The sequence below is a fragment of the Dasypus novemcinctus genome, chromosome 15 (assembly GCF_030445035.2).
Source record: "Dasypus novemcinctus isolate mDasNov1 chromosome 15, mDasNov1.1.hap2, whole genome shotgun sequence".
Classification (NCBI taxonomy): domain Eukaryota; kingdom Metazoa; phylum Chordata; class Mammalia; order Cingulata; family Dasypodidae; genus Dasypus; species Dasypus novemcinctus.
Window position 1 is genome coordinate 82124950 of NC_080687.1, and position 22891 is coordinate 82147840.

General features: G+C 34.1%; 1 protein-coding gene across 1 annotated transcript in view; it reads right to left on the minus strand.

Annotated features, from left to right (window-relative positions):
* PCDH17 (protocadherin 17) overlaps positions 1-22891 on the minus strand; it is a 151606-nt gene that overhangs the window by 27209 nt on the left and 101506 nt on the right. The gene's annotated exons all lie outside the window — the stretch shown is intronic.

Below are 22891 nucleotides of genomic sequence, written 5' to 3' on the forward strand. Positions count from 1 at the left end.
AGTGATAACAATATCAAAGTAGTAATTCAAAAATTAAATTAAATAGTTAAGTACCTGGAACAAAGTACAAGTCCCTTCTCACTTTCCTTGGTAGGTCTATATTCACTTGTTACACTTCTATTATCTTTTAGATTGTCTATTTTACACAGGATTTAGATATTCCTTTAAAATGCCATAAATAGTTAATGTTTTGAACTAGTACAATAAAGTTATATATCTTACTAATCAGAGCTACCATTTGGAAGCAATTATTAATAATATATGCCAAGCATTGTGCTGTATATACATCATAAAATAAACATTATCACATTTAATCTTCACAACAGCCTAGGGAAGTAGATATAATTATACATATGAAAAAATATGTCTCAGATCATTTATATAAGTTACCCATGTTCGCCAAGTTTTAAGAGTTTGAGATTTGCACAAATATCTCTCTGATTTCAAAGCCTATGTTCAGAACAAATCATCTGTAATCATATCTCTTGTATTTGAAATACAGAATCAGGAAACTTTTAGATGAGAATAAAGGAAAGGAGATGAACTTTTTAGAACTTATTACATAATGAAACTCAAATTACATACAGCCCATATGATCAACCTAGTGAAATAAATGTAAATAGACATTCATGTTGTTCAGTATGCATAAATAATGAAATCTCACTGTTTTTAAACTAATTCCATACAAGAGGAACAGATCAAAAATGTGTAGGGCAAAGGGAGAGCAATACAATGTCCAAAATATTATCTCAAATATAAGATTAAAGCCAATAATAGCAAAGGTCATTGAAATTGATAGCATGCAAATATTTGTTAGAAACCCTCTCTTGATGTAACACAATGCACTAGTTTAGTATAAATATTTTTTCCAGAAATGTTCCCTTAGGGACAACCAGATCTGTTGTTCAAACACTGCCACCCACATCCATATGTATAGTCTTCCCTGCCAATGTTTTTTAGTTAATTTTTTGCTTTGTTTTGTTGATTTACTTTTGGCCACCATGTAGACCTTAAACAGCTAATACCTATACACACATATATATTTCATGAGATGTATAGTGTGTATATGACATAACTTCAGAAAAAGTGCTTGTGATCAAAGTGTAATTGGAAAATGTTTGCCAACCTTCAAGACATCTGAATTTATTGCTAGTTACTATGTTTCTTAGCAATATGAAATAAGATCTGCTAGAACCTAGATAATTAATACAAATAACACATTTGGAAAACATGCCAAATTATCATTTCCTTTTGAAGGAAATCACTTATTTCCTTGGAAAAAAAAATCTGTTTTCTTGGAATAACTACTTCACTGTAGTGTTAGCACATTGTTTTGGCAGTTTATTAAAACTTCAAGTGGGAGTCATACTGATGAGTCTAAATATCTTATTTTGCTTTAACACTAAATTTCTGTTAAAACAGAGCAGATCATTATATCCATTCATCATCGTTTGTGAGGCTACTGCAAGCCAAAAATAGTCAACACTTGTGGAATATATAGTAATTGAAAGCAACAGTAAATAGCATTCTAAGGACTCATCAAGGTGAGAATGAAACACTTCAATGCCACTTCTTGCCTCTATATTGGGAACTTTGCCAAGATGGAGAAATTTAAAATTTCGTTTGAGCAGTGCCTCATCGCATTGATCTTTCTTCATTTGGGAGATTGTAGCTCTTTGGGAACTTGCTCTTATGTGGAGCTTTCTCTGGATGACACTGAAGTATTTTTTTTTAACTGAATTGTGGTTAAGAACAAAAATTCCACATATATTCACAAAATTGAGTACAATTGTTCCAGTGAGATATGTATTTCATCATGTTTCCTTGGTATATTCTATCACATCTCCTAATTTAATGCTCATTTTCTGAAGAAAATCTGTGAAGGACAGAAGAATGGGAAGAGAAAGAACTTGGACTCAAAAATCTCAAGATAATAAAATGATCAATGATGGTAATTCCTTCCATAATAAGTTTTCCTCATATTAGGAAACACTTATTCTCTGGGATCTGCCGACACATCCTTGGGTATCAGAAAATTTTCTACCAGAACTTTTAAGGGGGATTTTCAGTTTTAAAATAACAGAAAATTTTGTTAATATAATTCAGACTTAAATAACACTATATTTTCAGTAGTAGAGAGAAGAGAAAAGAATAAGGTGTAAATGATACATCCTTTCAAAAAACATTAGGGCATGTGCACTAATGAATGCTTTACAATAGGTAAAAAAAAAAAAATAAAAGATATGTGGTGGGATATTTCTGTAACTGTAAGTTACAATGCCAAACTTGAAACAACCTGCAGCAAGTCCCTAGAGTACTGTGCCATATTCATATTCATGTTTCAAGTGGCAATTTCATTTCAGCAAAACACAATCATTCATCATCTTAAATTAATTGTGATTAATTTGAATTTTATTGGATTTGAATTCCTATTTGTGTACAATATAGGAAAGTCTTTTGTTTTTTTCCACATAAGAACTATCCATGTGCAGAATTCAAGTTCAACTTTGTATTTATTCTTGTACAAAATTAACTAACATAATAATATAAATAATTTGTTAATATCTGAAGGCTTTTAAGTTTATTTTCCCTTAACGTAGTCAGAGTGCTCCAAACATTATTCAAGCTTGAGAAGCCTTTTTCTACAACATTCTTTTGCCAACAACACATTCGATGGACTGATGCTTTTTGACAGCAATCATTCTAGCAGAAAGATTCCTATTAATATATCTTTCTCAACAAGTTACAATCTTTCAGGAGCCCAGATTTTGCATATGCTACTTCTTCCTAGAATGTTATTTTCCACCCATTCCTCCATTCACCCTTTCACTGTACAAACTTATACTTACCCTTTAAAAGAGCTCAGTAGTTACCTTCAAGAGAGATGTTTGGGATTTTCAATTTATACCTTCCTTGGGCACAAAATTAAATAAAGTTACATTTTCCAACATGGTCCTATACTGTCCAAAAACCAAAATTATCTTTAAACAAATCAACTATTTTGATAATATTATGGCAAGTCCTTTCATATATAATTTTAAAAAAATATTACAAAAACGGAGCATATTCATGAGAGGTACATTATCTTATTCTCAATTTGATTCTTTAAAAATCAATTTGATCCTTTAAAAAATCATATATAAGTGATGTTATTAACATGGTGACATAAGATATCCCCTGGAAAAGTCTTTCCCCAGAATGAGCTCAAAAAAAAGGACAAATCCTACTTGCTTAGAACTTTGGAGGATGATAGAGAGACTGAGAGGGACTCAACAAATACTGAATTGAAGCAAAAGAAGAAGCTACAAATGCAGATAGGAAATTTCAGTCCCAGGCTCACAGTACTGGTCCCCTACCCCTCACTCAGTCCTATGCAACTTGGGAGTTGCATAGAAGCACAGCAGCCCAGGTCCCTCCTACCACAGGCACAGACTATAGAGTGACTCACAGCAAGAAGTAAGAACTTCATGCACAAGATCCCAAGTCTGCATAGACCCAGCTAATCAGCTGAGCCACGCAGCATACAAGGGGAGCCCTGGGTGACTGGGGTGTCAGAGAGCCAGCATCAAAATTGTTGGCAAGAGGTATATTTACTAAATCCAGTTTCTGTTGGCTGGATTACCTAAATGCAAAACGAGATCTTTTTAGAGTGGCCTACCTTTTCTGAATTGGCCCCACCCAGCTCCCCAGGATGGGATACCCTAATAGGGAGAAAACCAGAATGGAAAAGCCCCAGAGGGACAAAGGGGGGTTAAAATGAACTGCTGTAAGACAAGAGAGTTCAAGAGCTAGAACTAAAAACTGTAAGAAAAAGGTGATACTGAGTGAGAGGGAGAACTTAAACAGATGGTTGGAGCTGGGGAGAAAATTCTGCACAAAGACAAATGAAACAGATCAAGATCCTTAGAGAAGGAACAGAGGAACAGAGGAAAGGATGTTTTCTGCCAGAGTTCAAACAATTGTATAAAAAATTCAGTCTTAAAAACTATGCCACATATACAGGGCAAGAATCAGTTGAAGAAGAGTTGAGAAGACCTGAGCAGTTAAGCATGGGCTACACTAAAGATCCAGAATAAGTTGGACCAAACATCAAAGAACCTTTTAACAATAAAACCCTAGGTAAGAGGGAGAAACTGACCCTCATAGTTAACTCATAAAGATAATTATATGCCCAGACATCAACAAAAATTTACAAGCCGTATTAAGAAACAGGAAGATGTAGCTCAGTCAAGGGAACAAATTAAAACTTTATAGGAGGTATGGAATTTGAAACAACTAATCACAGAAGTTCAAATAAATCTTCTAAATCAATTTAAAGATATGAAGGAAAATATGGATGAAGAAATAAAGGATTTTGAGACAACAGTTTGTGAGCATAAAGAAGTATTATTTGAAAGTATAAAAAGAAACAGCAGAAATTAGGAGGTTGAAAGACACAAAAATAGAGATTAAAAATATATTAGAGATTGTGGGAAGATGACATCTGAATAGACAGATAAGGCTCAGCTCTCTCTCAAAAACAATGAAGAGACAAAAGCTGCTCAAGGGACCTGCTTTGAGGGTCAGCAGACCAATACACTGGTTCACAACTCTCAGGAGAGTGAAGGACAGAGACGAGGAAACCAAAACGACAAACTGTGAGTTACTAAACCTCCCATCCACTGAGAAAGGCTACCTTCCCCCACCCTCGAGATATTCAGCAGGGATAAAACTCCTGGCTCATTGCAACTGATGGAGAGCGTAGCATTCATCTTCCTCCCTATCTGCTGTTACAAGGGAAAAGGGAGGAGAAGTTGGGAGGCTTTTCTCCAGTGAATTTGGCCTGCGGAGCCTGCTTTGAATCTTAGCTCTTGCCAGACAAAAACAAAGGAACACTGAAAGAGATACAACAAAGTGGAAAGGTGCCGCCAATGACCACCATCTGCTGGCTGATCTGGAAATTACATAGACAAAAATAGTTTTAAGAGCATTCTTTGCCCTACCCCTAGGAGAAAGTCTGCACCCCTATAGTGAGTCCCTGGCACAATTTTGATAATTTAAGCTAGGTAATTTTAAAGGCTTAAGATAAGTTGAGTCAAATGTCAAAGAAGAGCTGTGAAAAAATTAACAATAGGCAAGAGAGAGACATTGGCCATCAGAGTAAATTTGCCAACATATCAGATGCCCAGACATAAACAAAAAAATTACAAGCCATACTAGGAAATAGGAAGAGATGGTCCGGTCAAAGGAATAAACCAAATATCATGAAGAGATTCAGGATTTAAGACAGTTAATTAGTAATAATCACACAACTCTCCTAAATAACTTCAAAGAATTTATAGAAAAAATATGACTAAAGAGATAAAGGATAAAAAGAGGACACTGGCTGGGTATAAAGAACAATGTGAAAGTCTGCAAAGAAAAGTAACAGACCTTATGGGAATGAAAGGCATGATGGATGGGATTAAAAATACATTTGAGGAACATAAGAGCAGATTTAAATTGCTGGAAGACAGTGATTTCAAAGACAACATCTGAACTGGAAAAGAGAGGAGAGGAGAAAGAGAAGAGAATGGAAAAAATAGAACAGGGTCTCAGGAAATTGAATTACAACACAAAATGCAAAAAACATACACATTATTGGTGTCCCAGAAGGAGATGAAAATGGAAAAGGGCAGAAAGAATATTTGAGGAAATAATGACTAAAAACATCCTGACCCTTATCCTTATGAAAGACATAAATATGACTACCCAAGAAGGACAATACACTCAAAACAGAATAAACACGAATAGACCTATCCTGAGATATCTACTATTCAGAATGACAAATAGCAAAGATGAAAAGAAGATTTTGAAATCAGCAAGAGAAAAGCAAAGCAATACATGTAAGGGAAATTCAATAAGATTAAGTACCAATGTCTCATCAGAAACCACGGAGGAGAGAAGAAAGTGGTATGATGTATTTAAGGTACTGAAAGAGAAAAACTGCCAGTAAAGAATTCTGTATCCAATGCAGCTGTTCTTCAAAGTGAAGGGGAGTTCAAAGGCTTCACAGAAAAAAACAAAAACTGCAAAAGACCAGAATTACAAGAGATGGTAAAGGGAGTATGGCAGCCTGAAAGGAAAAAACAAGGATGAGAGACTTGGAGAAGAGTGTAGAAAATAAGATTATTAGAAAGGATAAATCAAAAGGTAAAAAGGTAGACAATAGTATGATATAACAACAGAAAGCCAAAGGTCAAAATGAATGCAGTAAGTAATGCCTTTAGAGTTATAACATTCAACATTAATGGCTTGAAATCCCAAATCAAAAGACATAGACTGATTGAGTGGATAAAAAAAAAATGAGGCATCTAAATGTTTTCTACAAGAGACTCAGACGATACAATTGGGTTAAAAGTGAAAGGTTGGAAAGAGATATTCCATGGAAATAGTAACCAAAAAAGAGCTAGAGTAGTGATATACTAATATAGGACAAAATAGATTTTAAATGCAAAACTGGTATAAGGGATGAAGAAGGTATTTATATATTAATAAAAGGAGCAATTCAACAAGACAAAATAGCTATTCTCAATATTTATGCATATAACCACATTGCCCTAAGATATGTGAGATATACACTGGGAAAGCTGAAGGGAGAAATAGGTGTCTCTACAATAATAGTTGGAGACATCAATACACCACACTCAGTATTGGATAGAACATCTGGATAGAGGATAATTATATGATAAATGAACTCAACCTAACAGACATCTATAGAGCATTGTCCCCTAAATGTAAGCAGGACTTACATTATTTTCAAGTACTCATGGATACTTCTCCAAGATAGATCATAGTTTGGGTTACAAGAAAAGTCTCAATAAATTCAAAATGATTGAAATTATACAAAACACTTTTTCTTATCATAACAGAATGAAGCTGGAAAACAATAATGGTTGGAAAAAGGGAAAATACCTGAATATATGGAAATTAACCTACACACTCTTAAACAATCAGTGGGTCACAGAAGAAATTTCAAGAGAATTCATCAAATATCTTGAGATGAACAAAAATGAAAACATAATATATCATAACCTATGACACACTGCAAAGATAGTGCTGAAGAGGGAAATTTATAGCCCTTACTGCTTACATTTCAAAAAATGAAAAGAGCTAATCTAACTGCACACCTGGAAGAACTAGAAAAAGAACAGCAAAGTAATCCCAAAACAAGACAAAGGAAAGAAATAGTAAAGATCATAGCAGAAATAAATGAAATCAAGAACAATGGCAAAAAAGAAACAATATAAAGAATCAAAAAACCAAGTTCAGTTCTTTGAGAAGATCAACAAAATCAACAAACTTTTAGCTAGACTGACAAAGAGAAAAAGAAGACACAAATAAGTAAAATCAGAAACAAGAGTGGGACATTACCACTGACCCTGCAGTAATAAGTGAGATCATGAGAGGATACTGTGAATAACTGTATGCCAAAAAACTAGAAAATGTAGATGAGATGGAAAAATTCCTAGAAACACATAAACTACCTACACAGACTTTAGAAGAAATAGAAGCCCTCACAAATCAATCATAAGTAAAGAGTTTGAAACAATCATCAAAAATCTTCAAAAGATGAGAAATCCGAGACCAGATGGCTTCAAAGTTGAATTCTACTAAAACTTCAAAGATGAGTACCGATCTTGCTTGAGCTCTTCCAAAAAATTGAACAGGAAAGAATGCTACCAAACTCATTCCATGAAGCTATTATCTCCCTAACACCCAAACCAGATAAAGATACTATAAAAAAAGAAAATTACAGGCCAATATCTCTAATTAATATAGATGCAAAAATCCCCGATAAAATAGTTGGAAAAAAAGTCCAAAAACACATTAAAAGAATTATACACCACGATCAAGTGGGTTTTATCTCAGGTATGGAAGTTCAACACAAGAAAATCAATTAGTGCAATAAACCACATTGATAAATTAAGGAAATCACATGGTCTTCTTGATTGATGCAGAAAAGGCATTTGACAAAATACAGCACTCTTTCTTGATAAAAACACTCCAAATGATAGAAATAGAAGGAAGCTTTCTCAATATGATAAAAAGCATATATGTAAAACCTACAGCTCAATGGTGGAAAACAATGTTTTCCTGCTCAGTTCAGGAACAAGAAAAGGATGCCCCCTGTTACCAATATTATTCAATATTGTACTAGAAGTTCTAGCTAGAGCAATTAGGCTAGACAAAAAAGAAAAGACACCTAAATAAGAAAAGAAGAAGAAAAACTTTCACTGTTCTCTGATGACATAATCCTATACCTAGAAAATCCTAAAAAATCCACAACAAAGCTATCAGAATTAATAGATGAGTTCAGTAAAGTGGCAGGATACAAGGTTAATATGCAAAATTCAATAGTATTTCTATACACTACTGATGTGTAATCTGAGGAGGAATTCAGAAAAAAATCCATTTGTAACAGCAACTAAAACAATCAAATATTTAGGAATAAACTTAACCAGGACATAATGTATTCAGAAACCTGCCAGATACTGCTAAAAGAAATAAAAGAAGACTTAAATAAATGGAAGAATATTCCATGGTCATGAATTGAAAGACTAAATATTGTTAAGATCTCAACTCTACCCAAATTGATTTATAGATTCAACACAATCCTTATCAAAATTCCAACAGCCTATTTTGCAGAAATGGAAAAACCAATTATCAATTTTTTTGAAAGGGTAAGAAGACTTTAATAGCCAAAAAACATTGTATCAAAATAGAACAAAGTTGGAGAACTCAGTTCCTGACTTTAAAGCTTATTAAAAAAGTCACAGTGGTCAAGGCAACATAATACTGGCAGAAGAATAATGGAATCTAACTGAAAGTTCATAAATAGACCCATATATCTATGGCCAGTTGATTTTTGACAACACTTCCAAGTCCACTCAATTGGGAAGTAATAGTCTCTTCAACAGAAGATGCTGGGAGAACTGGAAATACATATATAAGAATGGAAGAGGACCATTATGTCACACCATATAAAAAAATGAACTTAGAATGGATCAATATCCTAAATACAAGAAAGAACTCCTAAAATTTTCTTCCTTCTAGAAGAAAATGTATGGAAGCATCTTGAGGATCTTGTGTTAGGCAATGGTTTATTAGACTTTATACCAAAGCACATGCAACAAAAGAAAAATATATATAGTTGGAACTTCATAAAAAATTTAAAACTTTACTTTTATGAATCAAAGACTTCATCAAGAAAATTAAAAGACAGCCTAATTAATGGGAGAAAATATTTGGAAACTATATATCTGATAAGGACTCAATATCTAGAATATATAAAGAAATCAGACAACTCAACAATGAAAAGACAAAATAAAACCGTTAGACAGTGGGCAATAGACTTGAATAACATTTTCCCAAAGAGGATAGACAAGTGGCTAAAAAGGACATGAAAATATGCTCAACCTCACTAGCTATTAGGGAAATGCAAGTCAAAGCCACAATGACATATAACTTTACACCCACTGGAATGGCTACTATTATAAAAAACAGAAAATTGCCCGTGTTGCAGAGGATCTGGAGATATAGGAACATTCATTTACTACTGGTGGAAATGTAAAATCATTCAGCCTACATAAAAGACAGTTTGGCAAATTCTCAGAAAGCAAAATATAGAATTACTATATAACCTGGCAATCCATTTACTAGGTATATATCCAAAATAACTGAAAGCAGAGACCCTAACAGATATTTGCATACTGATGTCCACAGTAGTAGTATTCACATTTACCAAAAGATGGAAGCAACCCAAATGTCCATTAACCAATGAATGGATAGGCAAAACATGGTACATACATTCAATGGCATATTATTCAGCTGTAAAAAGGAATAAACTCTGGATACATGAGACAACATGGATGAGCCTTAAAAATATTATGCCAAGTGTAATAAACCCGATATTAAAAGACAAATATTGTATAATCTCACTGATATGAACCAATTAGAATAAGCAAACTCGTAGAGTCAGCATGTAGAATATTAGTTACCAGGGAATAGATACCCACAACATGGATGAACCTTGAAAACTTCATGTTGAGTGAAATAAACCAGATTCAAAGGAAAAATATTATATGATTTCACTGATATGAAAAAACTAGAAGAAAGAAAACTCAAAAATCAGAATCTAGAATACAAATTACTAGGGGACAGGATGGGAGTAGGGAATAGGACAATGGAAGAGTTTTGGTAATGGATGATGGTGGTGGCCGCACAACATTGTGGATGTAATTAACAGCACTGAATTATATATCTGAATGTGGTTAAAGGGGGGAAATTTCAGGTTGCATATATTTTACGATAATAAAAATTAATGTCAACAAAAACAACACAGGACACTATAGTAAATAATAGACTATAGTTATTAGTTCAATTATAAAAATGAGCTTTCTTGAAAAACAAAATACCACACTAGGTATTAATAACAGTGTGGTATTTGGGAACTCTCTATTTTAGGCATGATTTTTCTGTAAACCACAACTTCTCTATTTTAAAAAAAAATTCCTGGGACTGTGCAACATAACAGTCAAAGCTAAGGTAAAGGGGAAAAGAAGCCTAAGCAAAAAAACTGAATGGGATAAAGACAAACAGCAAAGGAATTCAAACTTTAATAAAAAGCATATGAGTAAGTCATTCTTATATTGTCAAAGTATTCAGTAGAGTGTATTGGTGGCTATTTAAGTATATAATAACATCCACCATTTGATTATATCAGATAAGGAATCTAGTTCTGATTTTATTTAACAACCCATCACCAACACCCCTAATCTAACTGCAATGTCTGGACGTTATTTTTCACATGGGAAAGATTAGAGCATTGTGAAAATAGGAGACTGGGGAATGTTACTATTTTTTAATTTTGGGACTGACCTTGCAGGCATATGTACATTGTGATGTTTCTCTTTTAATGATAAATTAGTCTGAAAATACATTACAAGGACTATTTTTATTAAGTAAAAGTATCCTTAAAAATGCTCATCTCTTAAATCTAAATTATATTTTACATTTTCAGAGGGTTATTTTTATATCAATATATTTTTTAAAATTATTATTTTGAAAGTAAATGTTTAAATTACATTTTATATTTGCATTAAATGGAGAATATTTCATTTAACTGTTTATTTTTATTTAAATTGAATCTTATATAAATTGCTCCAATGATAACTATTATCATGATCTTTTCTTGTGGAGATTGTAAAAAATCAGGTACGCTAAAAATATAATGTGTTTTCATAGGAATTTTCTTTTGTTTTGTTTTCTGAATAAGATTAAAAGAATATTTTACTTTTCTTGGAAGAGCACAATTGAATAGGATATTAGGTTATAAAGTTTAAGGAAAAGTGAAAAAATTCGGTTGCTTTTTCCAAATTAAATACTGATTTAAAAAATATAATAATGATGATTTTTTTCTATGGAACTTTAACTTAATCCAATGCTCTTATTTTTTATAGTTATTTAAAACTGGTTTAATGGACTTTGAGAGAAAAGGTAACTAAACACTTACATTTTTTTCTCATGAATTTTCCCTTCAGTAGCACCTTTTCAATTTATTTTAAAATAATTTTATTGATCATCCAGAAAACTTACTGAGGTTTTTCTTTGGATCTTTTTTTTTAAGACTTGAAAGGAAGAATTCTTTCTTTTTCTTCTATTAAATGGTCTCTTCCCTCTCACCCCACCCCCACCTCCTTTTTAATTCTGAACAAGTCCTTTCAAGCTCTTCTCACATTTGCCACCTCATTCATTTGTTGGCCCCTTGTAATTTCCAGGTGCTTGGTTTCTTGGGTTGCATATGTTATACAAAGCTGGAATCATATATAATCAAATACTTAATGCAGTACTTCCGGAGGGACAGAATTATAAGTTTTATGCATAATTGAAGGAAAGGTCATTTCATTATTTTAAATCAGAAATAGTTGTAGTGGTGATACATACTTTTTAAAAATTCCAGTAAAACAGTATTTTTTCATGCCTGTTGATTTGACTTTGAAAAAAAATCCATAGTTTTAGCAACTATCTGAGTTACAAAACAAGACTCAATTACATCAGGTGGTACTGACTGATTTATTTAATAATGTAATAAAGATGCCAATCATGACAGAATTGGTTAGTTCAGAAATAAAGCAAAATGCCATTTCTTCCACAAAGTTGGCTAATAAAAAATATTGCTTACAGTGTGATGAGGCTGGTCAAGTAAATTTATGGTATGCAAAATCCGTAAGATTTCAGGTATTTCTTTGGAGTTTGGCAGCACTGCAGCCTGTAGTGTGTTCTCTGTTTATGTAAGGAATAAACAAATTGAATGGAGGGTGAACTGACTAGTAAGCAATCCACCTTACAGTTGATTAACTGGAAATATTTCACGCTTTATATTCACCTTTTATGTAGAAGGTTCTACTTTGGAGAGTTCTATATTTCAAATTCAATTTTTACATTCACAAGTTTCTCTGGTCCCAAAATTCAAAGACATTCTGTTTAAGAGGAAATTAGAGGCTGTGATTCAGAATTCAGTGAGTATAGTCCCTACAGAAACTTGGCAGAGGATAGAATCAGTTCTTGGGATGCCAGATTTAGTGGCCCAGGGCCAGATGCTAATTTTGAATGCATGGCACACATCACTTTGCGTCTCAAATAAGCCATGTCTGTGAGTTCCATGCAAGCCTAGCAACAGATTTTTATGCAACACATGCATTAGTGTTCAGGGCATCACAGATTTAATTCTGGCTTTAAACATGTGACAGGAATTCCTTCTACATTATAAATTACACTTCTTTGGAAAAGAAAATGAGTAAAGAATGTTAATTGAGTCATTTTTGTCCATGATTCCTAAATATAAATTTTAACCAAGTCAATTTCGATGTATTCTTATAAAGGCATATTCAGAAAGAAAGACCTAAATTTACCGAAATGTAAAAAATAAGGTAGTGTACGAATATTATTTTTCTTCCCTCACTTACTTCCTTCTTTACTACATATTAGATATAAATGTATTCATGAAATTGCATTTGTCTTTTAAGCTAATTTGGAAGTCTTAGAAAAGTGTAATGAAAACTATGGAACAAAGACAACTGTCAGTGTATAAAACTAGATTAAAAAACTTTATTTGATATCAATATTTGTATATTATTTAAATCATACTGCACTTTATCACCTGGTGCCTTACTAGAATGTTTTCTTGTTTTCTGCACTGGGAAAATAAAGCTTAATTTAACTTTTAGCAGCATGCAAGCTTGCAGAAACACTACCCTTTCTATAGAAGTACTTGTTTTTATTTGGAATTCATCCACACACATGCACACATATTTACACACTTTAAGTGACTAATATAGATTTAAAAAGTGGAAGTTGGAGCCACTGAGTAATAGAGTGGATTGATGTGCTGTCTTAATGTACTGACCTTGAACTGTGCCAACTTGCTCAGTTTTCAGCCTGGATCAAAAAGACCAGGGTGAATCAGATAGAACTGGCCGTGAGAGTCACAATAAAACATAGGATTCCTGTAAATCTATTTTCTGAGAGCTATACCCAAGAGTCCTCTACCTATACTGATAATTTTTTTAAAAATTTCAACCAAGCCCTGACCTTTTGTTCAGAGAAAAAAAGTCCATTAGTTGAATGATTGATTTTGTGCTTAAATTCTTTTTTTCTCCATTGCATTTTTTTTTCCTTTCTATATTCCTTTTTAGTGTATTTTACGCAGTACTGAGTATTTAGTCACCATTGGATAATTAAAGAGAAAGGAAAGTAAAAAGCAAGAATAAAATTAGAAACTCTTGTTGAATTGTTGGCTTTCATTCCAGCCAATCTTCTGAGTTGGAAATAATGCTGCTTTTCTTGGAATTAAGAGTGGGGGAGCGGATTCATTGTAAATTATATCGTTGTTTTATAGCATGCTTGCATCAGCCTAAGGGAAACACAAATTTAAGCACAAGAAACTTTTGGAGCACTGTATAAAAAAATCTCCGTTTCGTCCCACCCTGGTTGGACATTGAGTGAATCTAGTTTAAATTGTGAGTAACATGGTCATATATAACAGAGAGGAGATTGGGAAGGCCTGACATGTCTTAATTTATTTATTCTACCAATGTAATGCTAGCCACCTCCTGTTTTTATTATACCAATTTAATGCCAGCCATTTCCTGTTTTCATTAGACCATTGTAATGCTACCTCCTACTGCTCTCATTAGTGCAGGACTGTGTAATGGCAGCCACCTCGTGTTTTCATTATACCAGAGCTGTATGGTGCCAGCTGCCACTTGTTTAACTTTACTGAGAAGCATTTGACCATGGGTTACATACTTTCTAGCAGCTAGCCAGCCACAAACCAGAAAAAGGTCGCCAGGGTTTTGGTGACATTGTGATGCTTAGGTGACTTATTGGCTATTAATGAAAGGAATATCGTTGATTTAAATGGCTGGGAAACTACAACAAGCTAACAAACTAAATCCTTGAACTAGTTTGTTGTTATTGTTGGTCTTTGGCTGTGTTTTGTTTTAGACTAATTTGTCCAACGGACACCTTCAAAGAGATCCTGAAGTCAAGTACTGTGGTTACATATGGATGGATTTGTATTACTGACAAGAGACCATTTTAGTATTAGGAAATGTTCGCTAAAAATTTAGTATGTGTCCGAAATGGTTCCAAGCTTTTCATGCATTATCTCATTTATTCTTTACAGCTATCTTAAGAGTTAGTTACTCTGATCATTTGCATTTTACAGATGAAGAAATTGAAGCACACAGTAGTTACATAATATAGGAGTTCTTCTGGAAAGTGTCAGATAGTAAATATTGTTGGCTTCTCAGGCTACGCTGGTTTTGTTCTAACTATTCAATTTTGCCCTTGTCTTCGAAAACACCACAGACAATAAAAGGGTGTGGCTGGGGTCTAATAAATCTCTATTTACAAGAAGCAGCAGGTGGCTGGACTGGGCCCACCCACCACACTTTGCCGGTTCCTGATATATAGCATCATATAGCCAGGGAGAGGTGGGTGTGAGCTATGATTTGAACTGAGGTGTTTCAACTGCAGAGCCTGTGAGTTTATCTACCCAGCTCTACTTCCCCTTTGTAACTTCTTATCAGGAAATATCTCCAATTCCATTCTTTTGGGAACCCTTACTGTTTCATGTAGAAAAATGACACACCTTAATTATGTGCTTTTTATGTTTCTTCTGTATCATTCTTTATATATTTTTGTGGTTGTGTCCCTAATGAAATATCTAAGAATTCTTTGGAATAATAAGCAGCATAAATGTGAGAATTATTACTGAAAAAACAAGAATTCTTTGCCTATGGATTGGGAAAAAAAAAACTTTTAAATATGTTCTGTCCTAACGTTTCCTTTTTAATGGAATAAAATTTGTCGCTCTCAGATTGTTGTATTATTAACTTTACTGAATAGGGTAATTGACAGATGTGTATAAGTTTGTTGAAATGATTAAAAGCTGTTGAGAATTGTAACCTGTCAGTGCTCCCTGGGAAACAAAGACCTATCCATCTGTTTGGGGACTCTGAATGACTGTAAGGAGTCACCTTTAAAATGGCAGCTGTCACCCTTGGATTTGAACCTTGAAGCAAGGGAAAAACTATGAGGGTGCATGTGCTTCAGCAAAAAGGGAAATAGTATCCCCAAATTTCATGCTCTTAATTACAGAATGAGGTCAGAAAGCAATTCCTTATTATATTAGGCTGTGATCTTTAGTTTGAACCCCAATCTGTTTGAAGCCAATATAAGTCAGGTAGGCAAGTGTGAGGTGAGGTAAGACATTCTATGTCTGCATGTAACCTTTCACTTGTCTTTGACATTTCTCAAGATAATTAAAGCCTCACAATGAACTCAGTATGGCTTAGCAGCACCAATGGGAGTTACCTGTACTGAACTGCAACAGTGAGGTGACAGGGAGGATTGAAATGGAAAGCAGGGTACAAAGCAAGGTAATTTTTTCATGTCTTTTCTTGGCTGCCATGTTCAATACTGCCCAGTGGTGATGAGTGGGTGAGATGTTGCTAATATTCTTTCTCTTCTTCAACGGTTTCTATTTTCTCTCTTAGATTTGGTGCTCTGCCTAAAATAGGGCAGGTGGAGTCCTAACAGTTGCTGTGAAATAAAATGCAAACTCCTCTATGCAAATAGACCACTGGGAAGTAAATTAGCTTGAACAGTAGTGGCATATAAGCAATTACATTGTTTTTTTGTTTTTTTGTTTTTTTAAGTATAGGGAGACACCTGCATAAATAAAATCCAACTAGGCTATGTGTGTGCTGGGTGGTTACTGAGTCTTCTCTGGAAGAAGCAACTCCAAGGCTGAGGCTGTGGTTTTCCAAGCTCGGCATACTCTTCAGCCTCTTGAGTGCTTTTCAAAATGTTCTTGGTCTCTTGGTAACACTGATATTCACTACAGTGTATAGTAACTTTGCTTTTTAACACTCTAAATGCATATTTAGCCAAATTACACCAAATAAAATCTCAAATGTAGATTGGCTATGGTAATTACTGTTTATATTAATTAGCCTGTCAATGTGCAGACTTTCAACTTTACCACTGGAGTTCCTGTCACCCTTTTAACACATTATCATTATTATTTTTAAACCAGAGTCATTTCAAGTTCAAATTCATAAAATGTGCATTGGAACCACCCACCTTGCATTACAGACGGATAAAACAGAACATGTGTCAGGAGAAATAAAACTTTTAAGAAACCATTTGCACTCACCTTCCCCTCACCTCATTTAGAAAGGCAGTCTGACATCTTTGGCATCCCAAAAATACTTCGAAAGAACTAAAAACAATATGTATGGTTGGAAGATGCCCAAGGGATCAGTAGAGACATTCATTTCACAGCAACCAGGCATATTTAGCTGCTGCTTGAAACTTGCATTCCTGGATATGTCACATATGCATCATTATCACCACCACCCCTTCCTGCCAAGCTCCCAATGTCATGGTGGAGACAGATTCCGTACAAACATTAAAATCAAGGTGACTTGAGGCTAGAGCATAAATTGATGATGCTAATTGACCTCTAAAACAACAGAGGACTAGACCCTGGAGATAGTCCCACAGGCAGATTCTTTTTCCTCTCTTATGTCTGGGAAATCTGTTTTCCTTCCCTTTCTTAGGCAATTTGCTTTAGACTCTGCTAGGAAGAATAAAGATAACAGTCATCCCAAGCAACACACTTCCCTTATTCCATTGAGCTTCTACTAATGGTTGTGGTATTGGTTTTGACTGGAGCCTGAGAAGATGCAGGAAGACACGGGCCGTGCCCATCTCCAGAGCAAAGTATAGCCACAAGGAGTTAGGAATAGGTCCTTAATGCTTTTATAAGTAATCTAGAAAACTTTCCAGGAATTCATTCAAATTCTGGAGGAAAACATGTCAGTGCATTTACTAAACAATAATAGCTGTTATCCAAAACTCCATGCTGATGATTCCTCTTTTCTTAACTGCATCCTTTACTTTATATCCTTTCTCTCTGAGACAGGGTTCCTTAACATCATCACGACTGACAGTTTAACCAGGATAAACTTTTGTTGTGATGGCTGTCCTGTACAATGTACGATGTTTGGCAGTATCCCTGGCATCTAACCACTAGGTGCCAATGGCAACACCTGCTCTGCCCACCATGACAACCGATCTTGTTTCGAGATCATTTCAAATGCCCCATGAGGCATATTGACCCCAGTTGAAACCACTGATCTAAGATAATTATGCCCTATTTGAGTACTTAAGTAATCAGTAACTACAAGGCCTGTACTGACATGTGTAGAATATTACAGAATCACTAAGATAGGACACCTATATCAGCCTGGGGATATAGGGACAGTGGGTGCAGACAATCTATTTTTAGGAATAGAATTATTATACCTAACAGAATTCACACAGGAGATTCCAGGATGTGGAGAATTTGGGAATTTCAAAAAGGTAGTTTTTCAGGGAAGAAAATAGCCCATGCCTTTGATCTTTACCTTTCTCTTCTGTTCTCTTTGCCTCCCAAAACTTCGAATATGATTACAGATTTCAAAGGAAGAATTATTTCTGGGAAGCTGGAAACATACACATAAATACTCTGCTAAGGGCTTGAAGCTGAGAAGTGCAAGATTCAGCAAAGTTGGCATTGCCTCTAGATAGTTGGACCCGACCCAAGAACAAGGTGCTATTAGGCAGCGGCTTATAAAGAATGGATCACCAGGCAGCAGCAAGCTGTCCTAGTGTTATTTTCCTGAATTCACATTCAGCTTGGCAAGACTTCAGCAAAGCTCTCCAAGCTAGTGAGCCGAATTCAGGTGTCCTCGAGTCTCTCCTTCCTTGGAAAAGGCATTCGTGTAACATCTCCTAAAGCCGGTATTCAGTACAATCCCCTACTTGACCCTGACCACCTTTCCAACCCTTTCTAACTTTTGAATCAGGAAACATCCTGACTTCATTTAAATGTCTTTGTCCACGCTGGCTTTTCTTCCAGAATGCATTTCCTGTACATTTCTGCTGCCAAAATTCCATCCCACCTAAAATGCTCCATTCAATTGCTGCCTTCTCCAAGAGGCTATTACTGATTCCCTCCCCCATCCCTCATTTCCTCAACTGAAAGTACTCATGCTCTCTCTCTCTTTTGTTTTCTATTTCTTTTAATTTGCCCACAGCAACTTTTCATAGTAACAATCTAAAATTGTATTTGTACAATTTGTATAAATATCTTTATTTCCACCATATTTTAAATTCTATAGGACAGAGATTGCCTGTTATCTGCACACGCGTTGTGCCCAAAAACACAAAAAAATGCCCCTTGAATTAGTATTGAATTGAATTGGGAAGGCACATCCTCAGGAAAGAATGGCACCAGAGAGCCACATTTGACCCATTCATTTATTTCCTTTTTCCTCTTGATTATGAACAGAACATAAATTCGAGTAATTGCCTCAAATGAAAGAAATGATGAAGTATGTTGAATAGTTATATTTTAGAGGTGTTTTAGAAGGAAAAGCAGATTAAGAAATCATAAGCATATAATCTCAGAAGTAAGAGTCTTCTTTTATCTTCATTTTAAGCCAAACACATCACATGATAGTATCTTAAAACGAGGGCTTAATATATAGGGAATGATGATAACATAATAAGATGATTCACTTTCTATTATATTTTTTAAACATTCAATGAAGTAGCTAGGTCTTCCTACAGAAAAATTATATCTGATTCCTCTCCTAGCCTATTTATCACTTTATATTGTCTTGTTATATTTTATTATGCATTTTGCCAATTTTAACACTCCATGTAGGTTACATCTAAAATTAGTTTTTGTTAGTTTTCCTAAAAAATTAAAAAAGCACTCTGGAAAATTGCCACCTGATGTAATTATCAGGTAAGCCATCATTACCTCCATTACTCCATGATCTATAAACATGCGGACATGTGGAGGCCGTTACAATGGAGAAATAGATGAGAAAGGCCATATAATACTGAGCTGTTATTGAGAGAAAATTATACAATGAATAAAGATGAAAATAAGAGCCTAGTCAAGTGGGAGACAGTAGGTAAAATAGTATAATTTTTCATTAATACTATGAAAAAGAAATACGAAGAAATCTACTCTTAAAAGGAAACAACAAAATTAAAGTTCAAAAATACTATCTCAAAGTAAATTATTAGATTAAAGACCATCTTTCAGCTGCAGTGGTAAGGGTGAGTAACATCAAGGTAAGATTTCATACTGCTAAAGACATGGTACTGAGTTATTTAGGAGATCAATAAGCAAAATGAATGACTGTCATGTCCTATCTATGTGAATTTAGATTTCCAAAAAATAAGATAAATAATTAATTTTAAAAGAATATTAAAATTTATTTCTGGACCTTGAGAATAAGGATGGGTTTTCTTTAAATAATAGGGAGATATATTAACCAATATTTTAGTAAGTTGAATTCAGGGAAAGAAGCCAAACAAACTTCACTTTTGATTAACCACCTTGAAAAGACTTTGATAGCAATTACTTTCTCTTCTTTTCATCTGATCACTGAGGAAACCAATGATACATTGTTTGATCCAATATGGATAAGGTAAATTGAAAATTAAAAAAATGTAACTCATACATTACTGCTCTTGCTACTGCTTAAATTGCACTCTCCCTTTTTCCTACATGCCACTGGCTTTTGAAATTTTTAAGACTCTCTTGCCTTTACATGTGTACATTTTAATTGTCTTCAAAATTACTGGGATTTATGAAATCATTTCTAGGATTTGTAATCCTATTTTTTAAGCAACATTTTATGCAATCTAAGTATCTTTTAAAAATAAATAAAAAATATATTTTTTAAAAAGTCTAATAGTAATTGGGTAAAAAATAAAAAGATATACATAGACTTAAAAAAAAATCATGATATAAAGGGATTTAATAGGTGCAACATGATTGTTTCCAGTTAACAAGGCATCAACTCCACCAAAAAACTCTGATGTCCCATAATATTCTTTTAGAGACCATACCACCAATATCATGAAACTTTTTCATATATAGCAGTGGAAAATTGAGACTAAAATTGAGAGAAACAATTCTTATATTTTCATTTTCTTGCAAACGATGAGTCCTGCTTTTTTTCATTTCAAATTATTTAATACCACGTCAGAAACACTAAAATTAAAGCGTATGGTAGGACTGCCAATTTAAAAGGGGGATAATTTTTGTTTTTGTCTTTTTTTGCAAGCCATAGATTTAAAATTCTAGAAAGGCAAGACACTAGAGATGTCAAGGTTGCTCAATTTACACAATGTGGAACAAGCACAGGATGTGGACTTTTAGTTCAAGTCTGGGTTTAAGGTGTCATAGGCCAGGTGACCTTGGATAAGTCCAGTTGTCTCTCTGGGCTTCAGTCTCCTTAAATTCGTAATGTTTTGCACATTTGTGAAAGTGCCCTGTGAACTGAAAAGTTCTCTACAAGCAGAATTAACAGTATTAATGTAGGTTTGTGAAGTTCTTCTGTCAGTTGTCCAGACTGATGGTGTAAATCCTTAGAGAAGTATACATAATTTTCATGTCAGCAGCACTGAATGGCAATCAAAAATATATATATACATATATATAATTATAATCTATATAAAATGAACAAAATGAGGGTTAATATTAAATCTTTTTTTTCCCAATGTTTGAAAAATATTATAAATAATTTGACAACTTTGGGAAGCTGGAATTTCTAAATATAAATTATAATCAAAATTTATTTTATTAGAATTTTATAAATAGCTCTATCTATATAAGAAAGGGGAGTGGGGAACAAACAAGTTGTTCCTCTAGTAAGTAAATGTTTAGTTTGTAAAACAATAGAATGTCTATCTTGAGCTAATACAAAATTTGTAAAAGTACACAGAAATCTGCCCTCCCTTAGTCCTTCTATGTAAAATGCTCATTGTCATTTAAAACAATTAGACAAAAACTAAATGAAATTTTGATAACTTGTTCAGGAATATTAAAGGGGAGAAAATTAAAAGAAGCTACCCACCCTTTAAAAATACTGTAGAATGAGTATTCTGTATTCTGTATCTAAAATGAACAGAAAATGATATATTCCCTTGGTGAACCATGTGCAGCCATCTTCAAAAGCATGTAATAGAGAGCTTGAAGACGGTCCATTAACTTGCTGATCTATTTCTGTGCACAGTATTGATGCCATAGTGACCTTTAAGAATTCATTCTCTTCATATTTTACAAAAAATATTCTTTATTATTGTCAAATAATTGTATTTTGTGGGCATACCTTCTTTAAAAATCATACTTTGGTGTACTTTAGTATTTCTTTGACAAGATGTAAGCCTGTAGCATACGTTCCATTCATGACTTTCTCCTAAGTGCAGTGTGGTCATCAGGGGTCTTCGTTTGGATGACTCAGTACTCCCTCATAACTAGTCAGATGGTTCTCAAATCAAAGGCGACCAGGGACAAGTGTGTCAATTAACAGTTTGCTCTACGCTCTTACTTGAAAGCAGTGAATGGGATGGTAGGCAAATGCTTTTGCTATTCCTAAAAGTTAAACTGAAATTATTTCCCTTATGAAAAGGTAATAGTGTCAAGGCAACATAAAGTCAATTCTTATATTATTGCACATCTCTTTGTCTTGAGTGGCACGTAGGCACAAACTAGGAATAATCTAAGCAGAGTGTACTTGGTTTAATTTGTCTTTGTGCCTTCGATTGCACCTCACAGCTAAATGGCGCTCAGTGAGGAAAAACAAGCAAGTTAGCAAATAAATTAGCAGGGGAATGAATAAATAAGTCATTTATTTTACCCTAATAAGTCTATCTCATAAAGCTATTCTTAAGACAGGGAATGCAATATGCCCTTCTCAATATACGTTGTGCTGTTAGAATTAAAAAAAGAAAAAAAAAACTCAACAGGAGAATTGTATGTTGGTTTGGAATTTAGGAGATGCCACACACAATGAGAGAGTGAGAGCAGAAATGCGTGGAGTAACGAAAACCTGCAATCAACCAAATCCAATTAATAATGGGTGCTCTGTATTAGAACTTACCTATTTGTCTGTCCTACCAGACTGTGACCCAGGTATCAGTCCTTGTTTATTGTTTACTCCTGGGGCATAAGCACCCAGAGCAAATGCACTGTAGGAATTCAATAGATGCTTGTTGAATGAGTAGAAAAAGAGGCTTAATATCTTTAAATGCCATGATAAACAATATGCTTACTTTAAAACACCATTTATAAATATGTGCCTCGCCAGTCATGTAAAATTATGAGAGGGCTTATACACAGACTTTCCTGAAGTCCTCTGGGATCTTGCACCAAATTATCTTCAAACCAATTGTAAATATAAAAAGCCATGAGTAATATTAGGCTTTGACCCCATGGTAATTATTTGACCAG